General features: G+C 47.9%; 1 long non-coding RNA gene across 1 annotated transcript in view; it reads left to right on the top strand.

Annotated features, from left to right (window-relative positions):
• The first annotated feature begins 10,406 nt into the window (after positions 1–10,406).
• The window catches only part of LOC138260856 (uncharacterized), a 111,441-nt gene continuing 94,998 nt past the window's right edge, over positions 10,407–26,849 (top strand). Inside the window, exon 1 of the long non-coding RNA XR_011199028.1 lies at positions 10,407–10,464. This is a non-coding gene — a long non-coding RNA (uncharacterized lncRNA). The remainder of the gene's footprint in view (positions 10,465–26,849) is intronic.

Genomic DNA, 26,849 nt, shown 5'->3' with positions numbered 1-26,849 from the left:
GTTACGCATTAACTTCACCCCAAAATCCAGGGCCGGGGCTGCTCTGTGTTCATTCTGAATTTGTTTTGACACTTCCGGAAGATTCACAAGTGTTGGTGTACAATGTGTAGTGGTATATATTGCAGCAAAGACTGTGCCCCAAGTGTCACAATCCTCTATAGAGCGAACCATTCCAAAAGGCCAGCACATTGTGACAAGTCTATGTTTATCTTGGGGTCCCGAATAGGAAACCACTGCTTCCAGCTTTTGTGTTTTCTGTGCAACCCAAAACTGAATCTTCTCCCGTTCAATGGGTTCTTTACCCATTACTGAAATGTACTGTTTGTAGATTTATTCCTGCAACTGACAATTGATTTATAGCTGAAACAGCCCTCTTTGAGTTAGTACTTAAGGTCTGCAATACAAACTGTATTAAGTGTCTATATACATCAACAAGATTGTTGTATAAAGTACACACTTCTGCTGCTTGCATAGCTTGACATTAGGATGTGGTGTATGTGAACCAACGTTGATCATGTAGGTTCATCATTGCTTAAGGGACCTAATCTAATGTGTTGTGTTATAAGGGGGAGGGCGCCATTAACCAATCATGGTGCTCTTACTAAGTTAGTAGTATTTCTAAATATTGGTAGGCTCTGTACCTTTGAGGTACGTTTGCTACTCTTTATGTGTGAAATCTATTTGAGGGGCTCATTACAAGTCCAAGGACCGCCAGCCTCGCGATGACGGTAGGACTGCTGCAATTGTGGCGGTCTGACTGCCACATTACAACCCTGGTGGGCGGACCCAGCAGGGGACAGCCGTCCCTGCCAGGAACATGGTTCCCAAAGGGTTGATGGCGGCTGGAGTTGTACTCAGCCAGGGTGGTGCTGGCTGATTACAACTCAGCTTTCTGCCAGCCTTTCCATGGCGGCGACACGCCATGGAAAGGCTGGCGGAAAGCAAGTGCGGGGCCACAAAGGGGACCCTGCACTGCCTGAGCCCACAGCATGGGCAGTGCAAGGCCCCCCCTATCCAGCACCATCAGAATGCCTACTGTCTGCATTGCAGACAGTGCGCATTCCGATTTCTGCTGGTTTGCCGTGGTATTGGCCTTCGCTCCCTTACAGGAGCTAAAGCCAATATTGTAGCACTGTTCCCGCCGCTCAGCCCGAATGGAACACGTAATACAATGTTCCCGCCGGTCAGCCTAAAAATGTCTACCTACATTTCTAACATCTATATGACAGCATAGCAGTGATAGTCCTTTCTGCCTGTACATGTCCAGTGAAATGGCCCCTAGCCCTATTACCTGAAACAGGGTCTGCTAGCCATCTTCTTGTTTGGCTGTAGAGACAAGGTCAGGATCAGCAAAGCTGTGATAAGATGACACCAGCATGGGATAGCTCCTCTGGCTGGAATGATCTCTCTAACTCCCTTTGGCCTGTGTGATTTTGTTATAACAAAACTTGGTGCGTTCTGAGAACAGGCCTGACGTGTTAATGTGTCTAAGTGCCGAAGGCTGGTTCCACACTCTTGTGGTGACAATACTAGATAAACTATCATGTACAATCTTGAGAAGAGGCACACAACGAAATGCTGTGCAAAAGAACCAAAAAGGATGCTTTCACAACAAAAGCAGCTGGTTAGAAAATAAAACATCCCTACTAAAGTAAAATAAAATGAATAAATAAAATAACTAGGTAAAAGGGCACAGGCCGCAGGCCTAAGCTAAAATAAATGTGCCCAAGCAAAGCGCTAAAATGAACCCACAACACATTGTGCTAGACTGCCCAGTGGACTCTGCAAACAAGAGTCCGCTCACTGACCCTACTGCTGTGGAAACTCCTTTCAAGAGCGCTTTTAGGGGTCCAGCAATGTAATTATTTTATACATTTACCATTACAATTATTATGTTTCCCCTCACAGTGCTCCTAAATGCAACTATGTTATTGGAATTGCGGATTATTGGGGCAACCCTAACTCTGCTCTGCAGGCAAAAAATAAAAACGACGAGAATTACGTCCATTCGAAATGTGTCTAAAAATTTCACCCAGCCCTACTAAGGATGGACTATTCCAAAGTTTTTACACAGAGACAAGCCGTGCATGCCTAATTGCATCAATGGGGTACTAACAGTTGTAGTTACGATATGAAAGCAGAATTCCTGATTTATGTGAACCCATGTATAATATTAGTTAAACTTTCAGCCATGTATGCTGATACCTATGTTTAAAGCACACTGTTGAACCACTGATTTTATTATTTGGTATTTTTTGCACTCTTATGAAGCGCAAACTCAGCACAGAGTATGTTACATGAGCATCCGATTATATTATTCAATGCCAGACTTTTTTTTAGGTAAGAGGAGATTAAGTGATTTGCCAAGAATCACATGATATTGAGCCCACGCCAGAACTTGAACGTAGTTTCCCAGCTCCAGAGTTGGCAACTCAGGCCCTTAAGCCACATCTTTGTCTCATTCATTGTAATGGCTTAGTTGTATTTTTAGGTCAATGCCTTCCAAGTTGGGTTGCAAAGATTTATTAGCTACATGGCGAAACCTTACTAGGAATGTGTTCCATCCATTGCTTCCCATTGGCTTTGTGTGTTTTTACTTTTGCTTTCCATGTGCTAGTTTTATTTGTTTTAACCCATCCATCTTCTCTTTGTCCCTCTTGCGGAGCATAGCCTGTTTACCACGTCTCTGGCGCTTTCTATTCTTCCAAAAATATGGAGAACAATATCTAATAATAATAATAAGTATAATAATGTACAGATGACACTTGTATAGAGTGTGGGTAGTACAGGCACTGACTGCTAAGGCCGGGAGGCACTGGTACTGTCACTCCAAACACCAGAACAGTGTCCTCTTCTCTGAAAAGCACAGTATTTTAAAGCTCATGTGATCTGTACTCACTGAGGAGTTGGCATCTGTCAGGTACTGGGGAGCAGTGAGAGTGACAGGACTGCAGCACACAGCAGGCACTGTTCCCCCAACTCCAAACACCAGAACAGTGTACTCCCCTCAAAATACCCCTGGGTACCAAATCATTGAAGTGTGCTCACCTAGGAGGACAGCATCAGTGTGGTGTGCGTAATACAGGGAGTTACATGGCTGCAACTCACAGGAGGCTCCCTTACTGTCACTCCAACCTCCAGTCCAGCGTACCCTTCCCAAAATACCCGACTTTGGGAATTCACACATGAAGTGTACTCTCCTGGTGGATGACATACAAGTGCATGAAGTACAGGGAGCGGCGTGACTGCTATGGATATGTCCCATGCAGTAGGAGTTGTATGTGCTTTGTTGACTTGCCCTTCCCCATTGTGCAGATGTGCATGACATTTGGGTTTAATATTGTTTGCCCCTGAGACTCGTGTGGGGCCATTTCCTGTGCACGTGTTGTTTCGGGGGCCTGTTTAAAGTGATATATGCCCCAGTGCAGTCTCCTTCCCTGGGTGTCCCAGATTGCCCCTTCACAATTGTGCAGGTGTAGTTGGCATAGTGTTCTTTGTCTATTTGTCTCTCTGTGTTTTGTGCATGCCATTGTCCTTCCATTGTGCTGTGATGTGTATGTCCATTGCAGGGCTGTTTAATGGTGGTGGTGTTTGTGTTCCATGCCACATCGATACATATGTGTGTTGTATGTGAGGACAGTCTCTGGCCAGTGTGGAATGAGAGTGTCTGAGTTGTATTTGTATATGTGCTGTAGGTGTGTTGTTGTTGATGTGAGTGACAATGTTGTGTAGCCTTCAGTGTCCCTGTGCTGTGTGGCTGTGTGTATTTGTGTAGTGTGCAATGTGACTGTGTACGCGTCCGTGTTCATGTATGTTAGAGTGTGCATAGGTTGAGATGTGTACCTGCTGCCCGTGGCCTGCCCCCCTATGATGTGTAAGCTGGCGCTACAAGCTGTTTTTAAGGTTAATGATACAGGTAGATGTGTGCACTTACAGTTGTTGGTGTCCACAGCGGCGTGGATTTCGTTGTCTTTCGATGATCTGCAGCAGTGGCATGACATTTCTGTGAAGGGCTCCATGGTGGCACTGAAAGCGTAAGGCTGCCTGCAGGTGAGTGTCTCCCTTTATAATGTCCTTTCCCGCCAGCTTGTACTTGGTGATTGGACCGCCACGGTCACAGTGGCGGTGTGCAAACTCATAATGTGTCCGGCAGAAACACAGGAAACACACGCTCCGCCGGCCTGGTTGTGCTTCCTCGTGGCGGCGTGTGCTGCCTGGCGGTCCTGGCAGACTGCTGCCGGTCATTTGTTGTACGACCGCCAAACTTGTAATACAGTGGTCCGCCAGACTGACGGCCGGACAGCCAAATCCACAACTCTAATCATCCCCTTAATTCTATGGCTCTCTGGTTACAGAGGGACCTCTGCAGCGCATTAACTAACAGAGGTTTCACCACGTGCTATAGTGGAGTTCCCAATACATAACAAATGTTTTTATTTATTTTTCATTTAAGCTGAAAGTTATTTTTATATGTAGCTACCCGAGGGTGAAAGACAAAAAAACGTACAGAATATATAGTTTTTATTTAGCCACACCTTTGACCCCACTCCCACTGACCCCGCCCCCACTGCATGCAGCATCACAGTTCCTATGCATTGTAATGCTCTTGGACGGATGCCTGAAAGTAAGTGTTTGAGGAGGTGAGTATAAGAAGGGGTGCTGGAACCACCCAGTGTGGGGTGCGGGGTGTCTGAAGTATCTCGGGGGGGGGGGGCAGTGGGGCGTTACAGGGACTCACAAGACGCGCACCGAAGGTTAACAGCTGCCTGTTGGAATTCCTGCCCAGTCCGGGCCGGTGAAAATATTGTGGAAAGCATTGAAATTGGGTATTTTCTCCTCCTTTTGAAGCATAAAGTAGAAAAGACATAAAGAAATCAGTTTAAAAGTAGTCCAGAGCTGTGTAACGAATCTCAGACTATTAGGGCCATCAGAGGAGCCGCCATGTGACTGGAGAAGGCTGAGAACTTTACACACATTATGTTTCACCTGACAGCTCTGGGCTGTCCCAGAAAAGCACAATGTAAACAAATCCCTGGTATTTTTTTCCTGAAAAAGTTGGCAACTCAACCTGCACCCCCAGGGAGGGAGGCCTGCCCCCTGACATCACCTGTGGCCTGGTGAATGCTGCCTCCCTCCGTAGAGTATCCGGGGCAGGGGGCGACTGCGCCTGGAAGCTGATGTGTCCTTTGTTAGCACTATATACCTGTTATTTTGCCAGGCTGGTAACAAAGCGCCCCGAAGGGAGAACACAACCTGATTTTACTGCCCTGGCACCCCTGAACTCTGCTGCAAACCCCAGCTTTCTACTCCGCCCTGTGCCAGTTGCGCCCTGTGCCGGCTTGGCCCTTTGGAGGGGCTGAGCGGAGTTTTCGGTCTTAATTCCCCGAATGTAATGAAGCTTTCAGCCTTTTACAAGGAGCGTCGCACAAATCCGGGGGGAGGTTTTGGCTGCGTTGCGTCACTAGCGGGGGATTAACTTGGAGAAAATTGCTCATTTTTGGCAGCCGGCTCGCATTGCTATGTATTTACCTCATAGCCCACAATTAGGTGGCACCCTGGAGGGGAGGCGAGGGGCCTCAATACATCAGCCCTCCATTGGCTCCTGTGCACATCAGAGGAGCCCCCACCGGTGCCTGGCGCGGGGATCGCCCTGACCGGACCCTGAGCCTCTGACTTCATTACTGACAATAACAGGGCGGTTCGATGCCGCTGTCCGGGGCCAGAGGGTTTTGCCACATAATTCCTCCTCCACCAGTGCTGACTGCAGAGGGTGGCGGCGTCCCATCCAAGGGCTTTAATGCTGGGTATTTTTTTTAGCTTTTTTAAATAGCTCTGTCATTAAGGGAGTAAGCGTCACATAATCAGTTCACAACAGCTAAACTCCATCAGAAAAACTGATTGAGTTAGCACCTCTTTGGAATTCAGAGATTGGCCCAGCAGTGAGAAGGTAGAATCGTGACGTCAATTCACCAAAATATCAGGGATAGTGGAAGTGACATCACACGCCATTTGACCTTTACCTTCACTCACACAGATGCCACATGCGCACACATGCACACACTCTCACATAAACACTCACTGACGCACACAGCATGCATTTAAAAGCATGCTGTACTTACCCCAGCTGCCAGAGAGGGTCATATTCCAGCTAATTGTACTCCGGCCTTTATTACTCTAACAGTGAGTAATACGATAGCATATTATTGACTATTAGTGTCATACAAAATTGCCAGAAAGCAAGGAAACTGGAGACAAGGCCATCGCCCCTTTCACCGACACTGATTTTGCCACCTTTTAGGGCGGGGGTCGCAAAGTCACTGCCAGGGGTCGCACGGGGAAAGCGAGGGGTCGACTCCTAAATGACGTCAGTGGGTAGATGCAGGCAGGACCTCTTGGTGTGTGTCTGCCTTCCAAGTTTATTGAAAGCCTGGAGAGTGGACTTTAAACCGATTGGCACGGATGTGGCGGGTGAGACTGGGGTCTGGGCCCTAATAGCGTCATTGTCTGCGCACTGCTGGGCGTTAACAGCTGTTAATTACCCCGCCCCTTATTATCCATCCTATATTACTCCAGTAACTCTGGAGTGTGTAATTACTAGCAGTTGACACCTTCAGCAGAGGGCAGCACAGTGCAAGTACATGCGATGTGGTATTGGTGAGCCAGGGTCCGGGCGAAGCCGAGCTAGACAGAGGACTGGAACTTTGGGACCCAGGATAGAATTCCAAAAACACATCCGTCTGTAGAGATGGGGCAGCCTCTGTATCTGACGCCTTACTCCCGGAGGCAGGGTCCGTCTTTGAAGTGTTGAGATAGCTGGCCACCCTGTGCCTGCTACTCCCATCATGGCTGGTCACGTGCTAGGTGGTTGTGAGACCAATGACCAGGCTTCGGCTTGATTGTAGCTGAGTGACCCGGAAGTGGTACATTGCCCCCACCCTGAGCCATGTCCCTCCACTTTGGCCCACTCTGCACCACCACTGTTGCCTCTGTGAATCTGCAAAGAGAGACAGGCGGGTGGAAATTTAGAGTGTTGACTTATTCCACCACCTGCAAGGCCTCACTCACAAGCAAGATAGACTTCCGTGCCAAGAAGCCAGTGATCGACAGTGGCTAGAAACCACCTTCAGCCTTCAGGAGTAGAATCAGATGGGCCAAGGCCTGATTCGGACTTCAGTGGACGGGATACCCCTCACAACGGCTAAGAAATCCCACTGTTTCCCATGCGATTTATATTTCATCTTTGTGATGGAGTAACCTGTCTGTTGAGTTCTAAATTAGGCCCTAAGTTAGCAGTCAGAAAGAAGCGCCCTGAAGCTAGGCACCCGTATCCTCTACCGACACATCACCCTCATCATAAGAGACGTTCACAAGCTGCCATTAGTATCCTGAACCCAGTTGACGAGAGCCGGCTTAGCGCTTAAAGCCATTCTCATATCATTTACCCAGTGATCTACCAACATGAGACTACAAGCATGTGCACATCTGTAGTTATTTAACATAAATCACGCCTTTTCTAGTCCCAAATCCACCCATCTGCACAGATGCTCACCGGGGACTCATGACTGACATCGCAGAGGGTCATTCAGAAGAACACCTTCTTTTTGTATTTTAGCTTTCTTGCCAGGGAATCATCTGCTTTTGATTTGTGTTTATGTTTGAAAGAAATCAGCAGAAATGAAAATCTGGGAGCCTTAGTTGTATCTGTGAGTGGTCGTGCACTGCTGGAAGAAGCCGTCCGTGGACCAGAGCATGGCCACCCCAAGACAGAGATGTTGACGGGCACCACAGTTGGGTATGGTGGTAGAGCCTTTGGTGTACCTCGTGCTCTAGTCTGGCCCATCATTCACTGATCGATTCTACTTCCATCTTCTGACTACCGTCAGTATAGAATGAGTCAACGGATGCCAGGTCCTGAAGAAGGCAGTTTACTAAAGCCATATTCCGGAGTGCTCAGATCATGGTCCTATGTTAGGTGGTGTAAAGTTCTTTAGAGATGTCGAGAAGCATGAGCATCACAGCCCCACCACGGCCCGCCTTAACCCGTGACCATCCATAAAATATAGGTGGGTAGGCGTGGTGCCGAGCCTGGAGGCCTGACTGTGGGGTACGCAAAAGTCAAAGGAGTCAAAGCCAGAGGGAAGGTGCCTAGGAACAAGCCTGCTAAGTAAGACGGAAGAGGCCTGTGCTCGGCCGGAGGTTCAACGTCACCTCTCTGGTTGGGAAGGAGGCGCATGAATTGCTTGAAACTTTGCGCCATGATGGCATGGGCTCGCAGTTTTGTTGATGGAGGGAGGGGCTTCTCTTACTTAGAGATTCCTGAGAACCCTGAAAAAGGATGGACGCAAGCAATAAGAAGTGTTTTAAGATTTCAAGGCACTTGTGTTTCCAAAAAATACTGCCTGATTTAGAACTCGTCAAACAGGTTAATTCAACACAGTGGTGACAGATATCCCATTTGATGAAATGTAAATCACATTATATCCTATGGGATTTATATTTTGGAGGACAGGAAATCTGTCACTGTTGTGACAAGTAACCCGTCCGCCAACTTCTTAATCAGGCCCTTAGCCATCTGCTCGAACCTCTCCAATGGAGATGTGACTAACCTCGGGCCAGGTTTGGGGAGCCGTGGTATTTCTTTGGAGTGTTCGGAGAATTTGAGCTGATGAAGTGCTTGGAGAGTATCAGGGGATGAAGTGACAAACCTCTTGAGTATTGGATTTGAATAATTCTTGCCTTATTTCAATCTATCTAAAATATGAAGAAATCCCTCTTTTCTTTTTAAAAGTTGTTGACACGTTTCAACCTTTATTGCTGTTTGTAGGTCTCCTCAGGATATCAATCCAAGGACCTGTATTAGAAAGTGTAAGAAGCGGCTGGTGAGCTTCCATGTACATTCAGTCGCATGAGTTGTCCTGGGTATAGGAAATAAACACTTGTCTGATCATTACCTTGTCCATTACTTCTTTTACCCACTGGCAGAGCAAGCCACAATTCAACGGGAATTGGAGCAATAATCTGTAAATTCACCCAAAGAAGATCCCTTACTCAAATGCATCTGAGCCATCAAAGACAATCATAAATGCAAAATATTTTTGGCGGGGGACCAGATAAAGGCATAAAACTAGAAATCCATTGCAAATGCATTACCTTTTTGTATTGGCAAGGAGTGGCATTAAGTATAACAGAGCATACCTTTTGAGTTTTAGGCAGGCGTGTATATGCTGTCATGATCCTTCGTACCTATTTGAGATGTTAGACATGATCCCTGTGTTCCCACATAGTGAGGCATGAAACTAAAAACTCAAATTTGGGATCCATATCTATGAGCAGAGGTTTGATATGGAGCTTTGAATCTAATTCATTGTCTATTTGCAGCAGCACATGTCACCCACGGCTTGAAGAAATTTATTCACATCACCCCACCCCGATGGAATTCCCGTGGCTCCCCGTGCCAGCCAACACCAACTTCGAGACCAGCGGCACCATGTACAAAACCATCAAAACCTGCGGCCCCAATTATCTTGCACAGGAGCTCACTATCTCTGGTGGTCCTTGGCACACCCATAGACATCAGACTGAAGGCGAAGGAGTATAAAAAAGAAACAACATGGCAAGGGGTCCTCAGGATCTGGACTAACATCCCTGTATCATCAGGACCACCCCAACACTGCTCTATTTCAGGAAGGAGTTGTAGACACACGTCTTTAAAAATCCCAGCATCATTGTGCAGTAACAATGGAACAGTGACGTCATGGATGTACATTGTGGCTGCCACCAAAATTACTTTAACCACATTGCTCATCGGTTAGTACTTTCCTACACATATATAAACCTGTACAAAATCTCCTACCTATGTACCTTCCAATAGTAAAAAAAAAAAGTGATTCATTGGCATAAATGTAGTTTGCATTATCTTTCATATTATCTGAGTTCATAAGATATGTTCTCTTTTCAAAAGTCAATTCCTTAACATACATTGTCCAATAAAACTGTTTTAATAAAAAATGTTTTACCGTAAGCTTGGTTCATGGTCTCTTTTCACAACCCATACTTGTATTTCTTTATCTGGTAGATACAGAAAATATCTGGACGGTGTTGCTCTTTCCACGTGTCTACGGGTATAAAAGGACAAACTCATAACTGTATACCTCATCTATGACACAATGTACCATATAGTGGTCGCAAAAAAAACTGGCTGCAATTTTATAATATTAATAAGGTAGTTTGCAAATGGCGACTCACTCCAGCTGGTGACCATGACGGGGGGGGGGTGGCCTGCTAGGTAGGCAGACCTCCATGTCTTGGAAAGCCTTTAAATAAAGTCAGCTTTTTATTTTTAAAATCTAGCCAGTTTTCCTTAATCGAAATAGGCTTTGTTTAAAACTGAAGTTTTCTTTTTTTTTAGAAATGTTTGTTTGAGAGTTGGCAGTGGACTCCTGGACCCTTCCAAACAGCGAACAAGTAAGGAGTCACAAGCTCATTTTAGGAGACTGTAAAATGTTACTGACTCATAAATGGGTTTAGTACATAGTAGAAAATGCTTTTCAAAGTCCCAAACAGCAATGTGGACTGTTTGCAACCATAAACAAAGTTCAGTGCATCTGGCCTTAGTGAGTTCTGTCATTTTACTGCTCTGCCAAATAACTGTGTGTACTGAGCTTCCGGAGTGATGAGTTGTCTCTCAATGTTTCCTTTTCTATGATTGACAGATACTGGATTAACAGCTATCAATTTCAGTTCATCAGCATGTTACAATATGTTGTACTGCTCCTCCAAGGAAGCATTTGGTGTGATGTAATGTAGGCATGATTTGTGCTGTGTGGTTTGTGTGGGCGTGGCTACATAAGTCTGAGCAAAACGGCACGTGAGCACATACCACTGATCAAAAACACACGCTGCAGAGACAGTTTAACGTTTTCCATGTGCACTAATGAGCCCGGGTCAAATTAGTGCATCTGGATACAGTGCAAACAGGCAATGAGTTAAATTACTTTAAAAGCAAAACAATGAATTGACTGATTTTAGGATTTACTCTGTATTGGATAGACTGCTGTAACATTCACCAGTCTACCACCCAAACCAGTATACTTGGGGACACCAACGTTGCCTTCACCATGACATGGACTTGTTACCATCCTGGCCTGTGAAACCTCACAAGGCCTCCATCACAGCTCCCTGCATCCTTCAGCTTGCTGCCTGTCAATGGGGACGTGAACATTGTCAGCCCTGTAATTGAAATAAGTAAGAGGGTTGATGCATAGGATCAAGACTATCTGAGTCATGATAAGACTGAGTCCAAGCCCCTCAAATACACATATGTATGACAGAGTTCCAACTTAAACTTTAAAGCTTTATTCACAATTGAGAGCATTGCAGAAGGTAAAAATTGTTTAGTTAATCAATAGCAATCAATGTCTCAACAGTAAATCAATTAAGGTGAGAAAGTTAACATAAGGTCTACCTCAAAGGAAAGCAAGCAGCGAGAACTAAGAATTGTTCAACATCCATTACAACCTGCAGGACTGCCAAGCTTTCAATGGCAATCCCACCGCTGGGATCTCTAACATTGGCCGCCACCGTCACGACTGCCGCAGTGTCTGCCCCGCTGACTATGGCGGTGCTGGTGGTCCGCTGGCAGTCTTCTGGCGGCCCAACTGCCAAACTCGCAATCCTGCAGTCCGACCACCAAAGTTGCGGCGGTGGGACCACCACTGCTGCCATGGCAGTCCACAGACCGCCAAACTCATAATGAGGCCCTAAGTATAAATTGAATAACAGATTAGAATGGAGTCTGTACAGTTAGAAAGGCAAAGAAAGTCTACGAAATCAAAGAAATTCTAAGAAAGTCTGGCACATACCGCTGTGTGAAGGGGTCACTGTTGTCTTGTACTTAATGTTTCTTTTTTGTGTGTTTCCGTACCAAGGTAAACTTTGTCCTCCGAAAACACACTGCTTATGGCCTTCTATAAATGTTTTTCCTTTTTATATCATGTGGATCAGCAGTCTCCCTTTCATCACACAGAGCAGTGGTCCCCGATAGTTTGGTATAGGGAGAACATCCATTTAAGAGTGTCTGGTGCTGTGGCCCACAACTGCTTATGGCCATTTGCCAGAGACAAGCGGAACATGAGCCGGTTTGTTTTCAGATGCAGTTCAGGGGCACTTACGTTCATGTGCTGGCATCAAGAGTGCACTGGGCTGCAATTGTACAGCAAGCATTGGCAAAAACCAATAGGTCCTACCTATGCAAGAGCTAGTGGCTTTGTCAATGTCTTTTAGACATGTTGCACAGCAGCGCGGCTGCTGTGCAGAGCCAGTGCTGACCACAAGGGGCAGTGAGCAGTTTTCATAGTATAGAATTGTTCCCTGCCTTCACAAGAAAAACATTGTCAGCAAATGTAAACCAACAAGAAATTAAAATACACATTTATGCATCAATCTATTTCTACTGGGGCAGGAAATTGAGTCATCAGCCGAGGGTGCCGAGCAAAACAAATTAAGCAATATTAACAAAAATCTGTGACTACTGCCATTCATAAACGGGTGCAAGCTCAGAATATTTTAATGGGCTCAAAGAAAATCTGAAGTCTCTCATAGCAATACTCATTCAAAGGAAGGGCAATTTAGTAGAAATTTCTCTGAGGACAGTCTTTCCCTTGAAACAGAATCTCACATTTTCGACAACAATCCTTCTACAAATATCCAAGAGGTCTGGGCATTGAGAAGTAGGTTTATTTGAAGAGCATCACAAGTTCCTTCTCCAGAATCAAGGACCCTTTAGCCATTATGAGAGATACACTATTGAGTCAGTGGCTGGAGGGTTTTATGTTCGCCTTCCCTAATATGTAAAATCTGGATGGAGCGGGTGGAAGTCAGGTTTGTCCCTAAGTGCCAGGAAGGCTGTGGTTCTCCCTAGTGAAGGACATTTCAATAGGTGCATGTGATGTCTTCCTCTGCAGCCCTCTCCTCTGTTTCCTCTGTCCCTGCCTCTGATGTTGCTTCAGTGTCTATGAATAGGGGTCCGGGGGATGAAAGGGAAGGGCTTAGGAGCAGGGCCGGCCTTAGTGCTGGTGGCGCCCTGTGCGACAATGTTTGTTGGCGCCCCCGAGTGACCACCTCCACCACGGATTCCCCCACTAACTCCCTTTAATGATGCCCCTCAAGTCTCCATAACCACTCTCTCGCAGACGCATTTGAGTATTTTTTTTAGTACCACTCAGACCAGCGTAGGGTGACAAAGTATGTTACATTGCACACACATTACAGAGACAACCAATCAAATGTGTGTAAATCAATGAATCAGTGAATGTTACATAAGACAGAGGACTCCAAGGTGTAGGAATCACGTGTCTGGTTTAAGAGTGCTTGACCTGGAGAAGCACAAAGTATCACCCTAGTTGGGGGTTGTTTTTACTAATAAGAATAGATTTCTATCCAAATGAACCCTTCTTGAAACATCAGGATAATGAAAGGCTGGAAAAAATCAAGAGGCTATAACCTGTACCCTGCAGTTTCCACGCAGCTGTATGATGGCAGCTCCCGCTCACTGTCTATGTTAGGATTTCAACCATTGAACTGCAAGTAACCAAGGATATCTCCAACAAAAGCAGTAACCTCTGACCTAGTTACAATATATGCACTTTGTGATCTGATGAGTTAAAACGTCTGCTAGACAAAACTCGAGCTATCTCCAGAAGGTCCATTCATCACCAGAGTTATCTTGGCATTTCAATTTTTTAAAGTTGCTGGAGGCAAGGAAGGGGGCAGCAGGAGCTTTTAAAACCATTAGAACGCCCGGTGCCGTGGCACCGGTCGCACCGCCCTAGAGCCCGCCCTGCTTAGGAGTTTAGGTCTTTCCTTTTCTGGATTTGCCTCAGTTCAGGCTTCCAGGAGGGAATCCACTAGGAAAACTTATAATCATCATTGGGGTTCTTCTGATAAGTAGTGTCAACAATCTTACGTGTCCCCAGTTCCTTGTGTCTCAGAGGTTATTCTTCAGTTCTGCAGGAGGGTTTGATGATAGTTGGTCAGTTGCAGCCCTAAGCCCCAAGGCAGAAAAGTGTTTACATCCCTTAGGAATTCCCTCCCAAGAATAGACATTTTCATTTCGAGAGTGCTGAGGGAATGTCTGGCCTTACAGTGGTACTTTTGACATCAATCACTACGGCAAGACGTCTCAGTGTGCTGATGGCAGCGGCGAGTAACCTTCCCTAGAATACCTTGAGATTAGGCCCTCATGTCATTCCAAAAATAAACTCGGAATTTTAAACGATTCAGGAAATAGTTCTCCCTAAGGTATGTCTTGATCCTGTGTTAGAACAGGAAGATGTAAGGGTGTTAAACATATATTTACATAGAGCGTCACCGTTCGGGATTTGTGAATCTTTGTTCATTTTGAAACTCCAAAAAATAGGATATAAATTGTCCTTTCCGACGGTGGGTCGGCGATTTGTAGAAGCTATGATGTCGGCCCCAAGCCTGGTCCCTCTCTGCCAGGTCCCACGCAGGATCATACCTGGTGTGTGCGGGGGCTTCTGTTACAGACATGGGAACTTGGACAAAAACATCAGGGTTTGTGAATCGTTACAGGTTGACTATGGCTCAAGGTTCTGGTTCGCATTTTGATACAAAGGTTTTGAAATCCGTCAGTGAACTTTGAGACAGATATCTCTTTTGTTTAGTAAGAACTATGGAATTCATTATTTTTTCTGTTGATTGGAATATATTTCTGGTAAATTCATTTTTTTAAATGTATTTACAACGAATACATTAAAGCTTTGGTATTCCTACGAAACATTATGCCGGGTACAAATAATGCACGATGAGAATAATGTTTAGATTACTTCTCAGTAATCCTCACTACTCCGATTACATATTCCTCGTTCCAGTACCTACGATCCCTCCCACCCACCCTATGTCTTCTTGTGAATAGAAAAGCTTCAAAAAAGTCAGGACCTAATAGGCAAATTGAGGAACATTCCAGTTAAAAGTGAAAGCGGGTGCTGTGTCGGGGTGTTTTGGTGGAGGACCGTAATCTGGACCTCGAAATCGGAGTAATGAAGATTACAGTAAGTAATCTGAAGATTCCATCAAGACGTGATGCCATCTGTTTGAATCTCCCGCTTCAGCCTCCCCAGGGACATGCGCACACCTGCTCTCTGTGATTAAAGGGGCCAGAGTGACAGGTACATGATGCAAACTACCAGTTGCTAGGCAACCGCAGGTGCCCTTCCTGCATTCCTTCATCTCGCCTTCACTGTCGGGACAAAGAGGGGACGCACTGACTTTCCTTCCAAATTCTATGCAAATGTCTGCAGTTTCCGCCCGCTGCTCTTGGGCTCTCGGTCATGGGACCAGTTCAGGGAAGCGGAAATCAGGTTCCTTTGTATCCTGAGTTACTTCACACCAGCCCCGCCCTGTGCTGGTCGTTGTGCAATGGTCCTGAAGCTGTGGGCTGCTCACCCGCACCTCTCAGGTTTCCAGGGGGCGGGGGAGGGGCGTCAGGCACAGGGTTCACTCACCAGCATCTTAGTTCCTGGTCGCCAGGCCGTCGTAGCATCAGCTCTGCCGGGTGCCTGCTGAGTGGGCCTGCGTGCGACGCTCTGTTTATTTATGCTTCTTGGGAATGACTTTGGACAAAGGCAGTCCGCACTCTCGGGACATTGTGAAACTTTACAAGTGAGACTAGTGTTACCACCTGCCCCCACGCCACGAGGACTCCTCGTTTCCGGTCCGGGTACTCCATACAATGCGACACGTTCACATCACTTCAACCAGTTACAAGAACACATCCAAAACAAGCCAAGAACTGCAGAACTTGTGCCCAGGGAGGCCATCTGGTACCCAGGTTCAAAACCTCTAGAGGCGGGGAGTGGTGGTGTGGCTGTGCCAATCTAATGAGAGGTCTAGCTCACGCCTGATGTAGGGTAGTGTACGCCCCAGCCCCACCAGCCTTCGATGGACATTTTAGTAGACCAGAGCTGTCAGGTGACTCCCTGCCACTGAACACTTTGGGCCACTTTTACAAAGCCCTAGTGCCTCCCTGCGCCACTTTAACGTAATTTTTTTAACGTTCAGAGCAGGCGTGAAAATGACGCACTCATAGAAACCTAGGGTCCACTTGGCACTTTGCTACAGTGTAGCAAAGCACCACAATAGCACCAAAAACTTTGATGCTATTATTCTAACGGCCGCCATGGCGAGCTGTATTGTAAATACGGCCCCACATGATGTCGTTAGGTGGGCCAAGGGCGATGCAAGAAAAGAGACGCATCACTACGGATGCGTCACGTTCTTCTAAATCTGCCCTTCGTCTCTAGTCCTTGCGGCCTGGATGGTTAAGGTAGCCAGACTCCATTTACTAGTGATGTTTTTACTCCGATTACAACATTGCACAGGTAGTCAACCACGGACCTCTGCATTCAAATGACGTAGAAGCGCCAACATTACTTCCACCGCCCTCTCACGGTTTTTACAGGTGTACGATCTTTGATGACCAGGAGTATAAGTAACGTAGGTTACCATCAAGTAATTGAACAATTCCAAGTTACACGAAACAAAACTACACATTTGTCTAAACCTGAGCTGAAAGCTGTTCAATTACCTGTTGTGATATAGCGCCAGATGTATCAAGGTTTTTTGCATTCGCAAATGGTGCGAATGCCTGTTTGCGAATGCAAGAAGCCAGTTCAGAATGCATGAAAGACATTCTGAACGCTATTTTAAGGAATCGCAATAATATAGCGATTCCTTAAAATTGCGACCCTGTCTAGAGAGTCGCAAATTGCGACTCTCTAAATAAGAAATCGCAAATAAGGATTCCTTATTTGCGATTTCTTGGCACATGTATGAAGCCGTTCCTAAATGCGATTTGGGCATTTAGGAATCGCTATTTACCACCAGGTTGAACCTGGTGGTAACCATGTGCAAAATTTAAAAATGCATTTTAAAATGCATTTTTAAAATGTACATGTAAAGCACACATGCCCTTTTGGCATGTGTGCACCTCACATGTCCCCCAAAGAATTTGGGGGTGCAGCAGAGGTGGCCTTAGGCCCCCAGCACCCTGGGGTTTTGCATTTCCAAAATTGCGATTTCTGGATAAGAAATCGCAATTTTGGAAATGCTAAAAATTCGCAGGTATGGGCCAACAGGCCCATAGGTGCCAATGGGGACAGATTCTCTATTTGCGATTCGGTAATAGCATTTGCGATTTTTAAGAAATCGCTATTACCGAATCACAAAAATCATACATACCTTTTTGCATTTCTGAAATAGCGATTTCTTAAAAATCGCTATTTGAGAATCACAAATCGGTTGTATGATACATCTGGCCCATAGTGCTTTCTGCCTCAGTTTCTGAGCACTGTAAATAACAACCGATACTGGTACCAAAGTTAATGGCAATCAGGGTATCAATCTTGGATGGATGGAAGCCTGAGCTTGGCTTATAAGAACTTGAACACTTGTCCTGCGGGCCACAGCAGATGTCAGTGGCGAGTGTTTAATTCACAGAGCTTTCTTGCTGCCGCTGGAAGTCTCGCATAAAGAGAATGTACTAGTAAACTGCTTTTACTTTAATTAAATCTAACTGATCAACTGTGGTATAGCAAGGGTGCCACAGACCCCAAGGAAGCAAAGAAATGACCCCTTGACCCAGTGTTGAGTAGTAAGAAACCACCGTCATTGGAGTTCAGTGGAGTTCAGTCTGCCTAGTGCCCTTGCACCTAGTGAGCTAACCTGAGCTCTGCCACTGCTAATCCAATGAACACACCTGGAAGTAAGTCACCTGGGAAGCCTACATGTGGCTGGCTGCCCAAGCATGACTCAACTTCACCTGAGGCAGCTAACTTACACAGCCCTACCAACCTTCACCTGACGCGGCTACCTTACACAGCCCTACCAACCTTCACCTGACGCGGCTAACTTACACAGCCCTACCAACCTTCACCTGACGCGGCTACCTTACACAGCCCTACCAACCTTCACCTGACGCGGCTAACTTACACAGCCCTACCAACTTTCACCTGACGCGGCTAACTTACACAGCCCTACCAACCTTCACCTGACGCGGCTACCTTACACAGCCCTACCAACCTTCACCTGACGCGGCTACCTTACACAGCCCTACCAACCTTCACCTGACGCGGCTAACTTACACAGCCCTACCAACTTTCACCTGACGCGGCTAACTTACACAGCCCTACCAACCTTCACCTGACGCGGCTAACTTACACAGCCCTACCAACCTTCACCTGACGCGGCTACCTTACACAGCCCTACCAACTTTCACCTGACGCGGCGAACTTACACAGCCCTACCAACCTTCACCTGACGCGGCTAACTTACACAGCCCTACCAACCTTCACCTGACGCGGCTACCTTACACAGCCCTACCAACCTTCACCTGACGCGGCTAACTTACACAGCCCTACCAACCTTCACCTGACGCGGCTAACTTACACAGCCCTACCAACTTTCACCTGACGCGGCTAACTTACACAGCCCTACCAACTTTCACCTGACGCGGCTACCTTACACAGCCCTACCAACCTTCACCTGACGCGGCTACCTTACACAGCCCTACCAACTTTCACCTGACGCGGCTAACTTACACAGCCCTACCAACCTTCACCTGACGCGGCTAACTTACACAGCCTTACCAACCTTCACCTGACGCGGCTAACTTACACAGCCCTACCAACCTTCACCTGACGCGGCTAACTTACACAGCCCTACCAACCTTCACCTGACGCGGCTAACTTACACAGCCCTACCAACCTTCACCTGACGCGGCTAACTTACACAGCCCTACCAACCTTCACCTGACGCGGCGAACTTACACAGCCCTACCAACCTTCACCTGACGCGGCTAAGTTACACAGCCCTACCAACCTTCACCTGACGCGGCTAACTTACACAGCCTTACCAACCTTCACCTGACGCGGCTAACTTACACAGCCCTACCAACTTTCACCTGACGCGGCTAACTTACACAGCCCTACCAACTTTCACCTGACGCGGCTAACTTACACAGCCCTACCAACCTTCACCTGACGCGGCTAACTTACACAGCCCTACCAACCTTCACCTGACGCGGCTAACTTACACAGCCCTACCAACCTTCACCTGACGCGGCTAACTTACACAGCCCTACCAACTTTCACCTGACGCGGCTAACTTACACAGCCCTACCAACCTTCACCTGACGCGGCTAACTTACATAGCCCTACCAACCTTCACCTGACGCGGCTAACTTACACAGCCCTACCAACCTTCACCTGACGCGGCTAACTTACACAGCCCTACCAACTTTCACCTGACGCGGCTAACTTACATAGCCCTACCACCTTTCACCTGACGCGGCTAACTTACACAGCCCTACCAACCTTCACCTGACGCGGCTAACTTACACAGCCCTACCAACTTTCACCTGAAGCGGCTAACTTACACAGCCCCACCAACTTTCACCTGACGCGGCTAACTTACACAGCCCTACCAACCTTCACCTGACGCGGCTAACTTACACAGCCCTACCAACCTTCACCTGACGCGGCTAACTTACACAGCCCTACCAACCTTCACCTGACGCGGCTAACTTACACAGCCCTACCAACCTTCACCTGACGCGGCTAACTTACACAGCCCTATCAACCTTCACCTGACGCGGCTAACTTACACAGCCTTACCAACCTTCACCTGACGCGGCTAACTTACACAGCCCTACCAACTTTCACCTGACGCGGCTAACTTACACAGTCCTACCAACTTTCACCTGACGCGGCTAACTTACACAGCCCTACCAACTTTCACCTGACGCGGCTAACTTACACAGCCCTACCAACCTTCACCTGACGCGGCTAACTTACACAGCCCTACCAACCTTCACCTGATGCGGCTAACTTACACAGCCCTATCAACCTTCACCTGACGCGGCTAACTTACACAGCCCTACCAACCTTCACCTGACGCGGCTAACTTACACAGCCCTACCACCTTTCACCTGACGCGGCTAACTTACACAGCCCTACCAACCTTCACCTGACGCGGCTAACTTACATAGCCCTACCAACTTTCACCTGACACGGGTAACTTACACAGACCTCCCAACCTTCACCTGACGAGGCTAACTTACACAGCCCTACCAACTTTCACCTGACACAGCTAACTTACATAGCCCTACCAACCTTCACCTGACGCGACTAACTTACATAGCCCTACCAACTTTCACCTGATGTGGAGGGTTACCATAACACTACCAAGTGGAGGGTTTACCATAACCCTCCCGACCTTCACCTGAAGTGGATAACTACCATAACCCTACCGACCTTCACCTGAAGTGGAGGGTTACCACAACACTACCAACATTCACCTGAAGTGGAGAGTTACCATAACCCTCCCGACCTTCACCTGAAGTGGATAACTGCCATAACCCTACCGACCTTCACCTGAAGTGAATAACTACCATAACTACCATAACCCTACCAACCATCACCTTAAGTGGATAACTACCATAACCCTACCAACCAGTGGATAAGTACCATAACCCTACCGACCTTCACCTGAAGTGGAGGGTTACATTAATCCTACCAACCTTCACCTGTAGTGGCGAACTACCATAACCCCACCAACGTTTACTTGACATGTGACTGATTGCTCCAGTCGTACCCGCCTCCACCTGACATGTGGCTGACTGGTCCAGTTCCACCCACCTTTACTTGACATGTGACTGACTGCTCCAGTCCTACCCGCCTTCACCTGACATGTGGTTGACAGGTCCAGTACTACCCGCCTTCACCTGCCATATGACTGACTGCTACAGTCCTACCTGCCTCCACTTGACATGTGACTGACTGCTCCAGTCCTACCCGCCTTTAACTGATATGTGACTGACTGCTCCAGTCCTACCCGCCTTCACCTGACATGTGGTTGACTGGTCCAGTTCCACCCGCCTTTACTTGACATGTGACTGACTACTCCAGTCTCACCCGTCTTCACCTGATAAGAGGTTGTCTGCTCCAGTCCTACCCGCCTTCACCTGTCATCTGGTTGACTGGTCCAGTACTACCCGCCTTCACCTGCCATATGACTGACTGCTCCAGTCCTACCCGCCTCCACTTGACACATGACTGACTGCTCCAGTCCCACCCGCCTTTACCTGATATGTGACTGACTGCTCCAGTCCTACCCGTCTTCACCTGACATGTGAATTACTGCTCTAGTCCTACCTGCCATCACTTGACATGTGACTGACTGCTCCAGTCCTACCTGCCTCCACTTGACATGTGACTGACTGCTCCTATCCTACCCGCCTTTACCTGATATGTGACTGACTGCTCCAGTCCTACCCGCCTCCACCTGACATGTGGCTGACTGCTCCAGTTCCACCCGCCTTTACTTGACATGTGACTGACTGCTCCAGGCTCACCCGCCTTCACCTGATATGAGGTTGTCTGCTCCAGTCCTACCCGCCTTCACCTGACATCTGGTTGACTGGTCCAGTACTACCCGCCTTCACCTGCCATATGACTGACTGCTCCAGTCCTACCTGCCTCCACTTGACACGTGACTGACTGCTCCAGTCCTACCCGCCTTTACCTGATATGTGACTGACTGCTCCAGTCCTACCCGCCTTCACCTGACATGTGGTTGACTGCTCCAGTCCCACCCGCCTTTACCTGATATGTGACTGACTGCTCCAGTCCTACCCGTCTTCACCTGACATGTGAATTACTGCTCTAGTCCTACCTGCCATCACTTGACATGTGACTGACTGCTCCAGTCCTACCTGCCTCCACTTGACATGTGACTGACTGCTCCTATCCTACCCGCCTTTACCTGATTTGTGACTGACTGCTCCAGTCCTACCCGCCTCCACCTGACATGTGGCTGACTGCTCCAGTTCCACCCGCCTTTACTTGACATGTGACTGACTGCTCCAGGCTCACCCGCCTTCACCTGATATGAGGTTGTCTGCTCCAGTCCTACCCGCCTTCACCTGACATCTGGTTGACTGGTCCAGTACTACCCGCCTTCACCTGCCATATGACTGACTGCTCCAGTCCTACCTGCCTCCACTTGACACGTGACTGACTGCTCCAGTCCTACCCGCCTTTACCTGATATGTGACTGACTGCTCCAGTCCTACCCGCCTTCACCTGACATGTGGTTGACTGGTCCAGTTCCACCCGCCTTTACTTGACATGTGACTGACTGCTCCAGTCTCACCCGCCTTCACCTGATATGAGGTTGTCTGCTCCAGTCCTACCCGCCTTCACCTGACATCTGGTTGACTGGTCCAGTACTACCCGCCTTCACCTGCCATATGACTGACTGCTCCAGTCCTACCTGCCTCCACTTGACACGTGACTGACTGCTCCAGTCCTACCCACCTTTACCTGATATGTGACTGACTGCTCCAGTCCTACCGTCTTCACCTGACATGTAAATTACTGCTCTAGTCCTACCTGCCATCACTTGGCATGTGACTGACTGCTGCTGTCGTACCCGCCTTCACCTGACATGTGACTGAGTGCTGAAGTCCTACCCGCCTTCACCTGACATGTGACTGACTGCTCCAGTCGTACCCGCCTCCACCTGACATGTGGCTGACTGCTCCAGTTCCACCCGCCTTTACTTGACATGTGACTGACTGCTCCAGTCTCACCCGCCTTCACCTGATGTGAGGTTGTCTGCTCCAGTCCTACCCGCCTTCACCTGACATCTGGTTGACTGGTCCAGTACTACCCGCCTTCACCTGCCATATGACTGACTGCTCCAGTCCTACCTGCCTCCACTTGACACGTGACTGACTGCTCCAGTCCTACCCGCCTTTACCTGATATGTGACTGACTGCTCCAGTCCTACCCGCCTTCACCTGACGTGGTTGACTGGTCCAGTTCCACCCGCCTTTATTTGACATGTGACTGACTGCTCCAGTCTCACCCGCCTTCACCTGATATGAGGTTGTCTGCTCCAGTCCTACCCGCCTTCACCTGACATCTGGTTGACTGGTCCAGTACTACCCGCCTTCACCTGCCATATGACTGACTGCTCCAGTCCTACCTGCTCCACTTGACACGTGACTGACTGCTCCAGTCCTACCCGCCTTTACCTGATATGTGACTGACTGCTCCAGTCCTACCCGTCTTCACCTGACATGTGAATTACTGCTCTAGTCCTACCTGCCATCACTTGACATGTGACTGACTGCTGCAGTCGTACCCGCCTTCACCTGACATGTGACTGAGTGCTGAAGTCCTACCCGCCTTCACCTGACATGTGACTGACTGCTCCAGTCGTACCCGCCTCCACCTGACATGTGGCTGACTGCTCCAGTTCCACCGCCTTTACTTGACATGTGACTGACTGCTCCAGTCTCACCCGCCTTCACCTGATATGAGGTTGTCTGCTCCAGTCCTACCCGCCTTCACCTGACATCTGGTTGACTGGTCCTGTACTACCCGCCTTCACCTGCCATATGACTGACTGTTCCAGTCCTACCTGCCTCCACTTGACACGTGACTGACTGCTCCAGTCCTACCCGCCTTTACCTGATATGTGACTGACTGCTCCAGTCCTACCTGCCTCCACCTGACATGTGGCTGACTGGTCCAGTTCCACCGGCCTTTACTTGACATGTGACTGACTGCTCCAGTCTCACCCGCCTTCACCTGATATGAGGTTGTCTGCTCCAGTCCTACCCGCCTTCACCTGACATCTGGTTGACTGGTCCAGTACTACCCGCCTTCACCTGCCATATGACTGACTGCTCCAGTCCTACCTGCCTCCACTTGACACGTGACTGACTGCTCCAGTCCTACCCGCCTTTACCTGATATGTGACTGACTGCTCCAGTCCTACCCGCCTTCACCTGACATGTGGTTGACTGGTCCAGTTCCACCCGCCTTTACTTGACATGTGACTGACTGCTCCAGTCTCACCCGCCTTCATCTGATATGAGGTTGTCTGCTCCAGTCCTACCCGCCCTTACCTGACATCTGGTTGACTGGTCCAGTACTACCCGCCTTCATCTGCCATATGACTGACTGCTCCAGTCCTACCTGCCTCCACTTGACACGTGACTGGCTGCTCCAGTCCTACCCGCCTTTACCTGTTATGTGACTGACTGCTCCAGTCCTACCCGTCTTCACCTGACATGTGAATTACTGCTCTAGTCCTACCTGCCATCACTTGACATGTGACTGACTGCTGCATTCGTACCCACCTTCACCTGACATGTGACTGAGTGCTGAAGTCCTACCCGCCTTCACCTAACATGTGACTGACTGCTCCAGTCCTGCCCGCCTTTACCTGATATGTGACTGACTGCTCCAGTCCTACCTGCCTCCACCTGACATGTGGCTGACTGGTCCAGTTCCACCCGCCTTTACTTGACATGTGACTGACTGCTCCAGTCTCACCCGCCTTCACCTGATATGAGGTTGTCTGCTCCAGTCCTTCCCGCCTTCACCTGACATCTGGTTGACTGGTCCAGTACTACCCGCCTTCACCTGCCATATGACTGACTGCTCCAGTCCTACCTGCCTCCACTTGACACGTGACTGACTGCTCCAGTCCTACCCGCCTTTACCTGATATGTGACTGACAGCTCCAGTCCTACCCGCCTTCACCTGACATGTGGTTGACTGGTCCAGTTCCACCCGCCTTTACTTGACATGTGACTGACTGCTCCAGTCTCACCCTCCTTCACCTGATATGAGGTTGTCTGCTCCAGTCCTACCCGCCTTCACCTGACATCTGGTTGACTGGTCCAGTACTACCCGCCTTCACCTGCCATATGACTGACTGCTCCAGTCCTACCTGCCTCCACTTGACACGTGACTGACTGCTCCAGTCCTACCCGCCTTTACCTGATATGTGACTGACTGCTCCAGTCCTACCCGTCTTCACCTGACATGTGAATTACTGCTCTAGTCCTACCTGCCATCACTTGACATGTGACTGATGGCTCCAGTCGTACCTGCCTTCACCTGACATGTGACTGAGTGCTGAAGTCCTACCCGCCTTCACCTGACATGTGACTGACTGCTCCAGTCGTACCCACCTTCACCTAACATGTGACTGACTGCTCCAGTCGTATGCGCCTTCATCTGACATGTGACTGAGTGCTGAAGTCCTACCCGCCTTCACCTGCCATGTGAATGACCGCTTCAGTCCTACGTGCCTTCTTTCTTTCTTTCTTTCTTTCTTTCTTTCCTTCTTTGTTTCTTTCCCTCTCTTTGCTTTTCTTTCTTCTTTCTTTCTTTCTTTCTTTCTTTCTTTCTTTCTTTCTTTCTTTCTTTCTTTCCAAAGGCTTGCAGCCAATACCAGACTGATTGAATTTTTTTAGGTCTGTGTTTGCCAAGACCTTTTGATTTTACTAAAATGATGTTTATAACATAGTTACTGATAGAGGCTCCAGCCAGAGTTCACCCATTGGTCCGTGGTTGGTGTCAGTCACATTTGTCTTCCTCCCACCCACTCCAGCTTGCATTAAGGGTCATAGTAACAGCCGGCATCAGCCATTGGTCCATGGTTGGTGTCAGTCACATTTTCTTCCTCCCACTCCAGCGTGCATTAAGGGTCATTGTATCGGCCGACGTCACTGAGACTACAGCCTGCTGCTCCTTCACAAGGACCACGTCCACACACAAAGTCATTCAATTCAGAATCAGGTAATGGAAATGTGTGATTTTTTTGAGACCCAAAAAACATTTTTGCCTGTAGCAAATCATTTTTTAGCTTGATGAGGGCCAAGTTTATTGCCAAACAATAAAGTTTTGCAAAAACCATGACAAAACAAAAGAGTTGTTGCTGGAAGGCTGCCGGCTAACACTAGACCTACTGGGTTTGCTAGTGCTTGTTTTTTTTGTGCTACTATGCAAATTATTAGGTGAAAATATTCAGGTGCCCCATACTGCAAATTCTTACATAAAGGTTAACACTCTTTGTTAGAACTGCCTCGTCCTGCTGACTGTGAGCATAAGTCGGCATCATGACATCATGACGTAGAGTGGAAGGTTCACTACAACAGCGGCATCTCTGATGCGCTCTTTGTGCCTAGAACCACTCTGTCCGTACTTGCTAATAAGTGTACTGTCCTCTCGGTCCCCAGGGGCATCTTCCTTTAATCCTCACTTTAATGACTCAGTGATCATTACACCTGCAGTCATGTCATGTGAGTTGTTCCTTCATTACCTTTGTTACATAACTGAAGTTACTTACTGCCCTCTTGCAAAGGACCTCAACCCCATGCAGTTGTCCAGAGAACCCCTTGAGCTATATACGCCCTCCTAGACATTAGTAGGGGGTTTAAAAAGCACTTGCTGCAGAGTTCCTTGTGTGTCTGGCAGTTTTTAGACAACAATAAAAATTTCGAGATAACTCTGATGTTTAATGTTCCTGCTGGCGAGAGATCATTCTGAGCTCTGTCTGGTGGTACTTTTGAGTCATCATAAAGTAGCCTAGATGGTTAATATACCTGCTGCAAAGAACGTGTACATTGCAAATCACCGAACTGTATTTTATGAGGCTAGCTCAGTGGGTTACTGCTTTGGTCAAAGAGATCCTTTTGTTACTTGCAGTTCATAAGTTAGAACCTTAAAACCTGTCACCAAAGAGCTGCACGCAGACTCCATGGTCTAGGTTAGAATGTTATGTTTTTCCTCCCAAGTCTTTCATTATTGTAATGTTGCTAAAAAGGGTTCATTTGGGTAGAAATACAGAATTAATCGTACAGCCAGCCACTGTGGTCTGTTTTAAATCCGGAGTTTGTGCTTCTCCAGACCAAACACCTTTAAAATGTACTGCCTAGTAGTATGACTGACATGTGACTCCTGCACCTT

Source organism: Pleurodeles waltl, chromosome 10 (genome assembly GCF_031143425.1).
Source record: "Pleurodeles waltl isolate 20211129_DDA chromosome 10, aPleWal1.hap1.20221129, whole genome shotgun sequence".
In the NCBI taxonomy this organism is placed as follows: Eukaryota; Metazoa; Chordata; class Amphibia; order Caudata; family Salamandridae; genus Pleurodeles; species Pleurodeles waltl.
The sequence above is the reverse complement of the archived record's forward strand: the minus strand, read 5'-3'. Positions and strand labels throughout refer to the sequence as shown.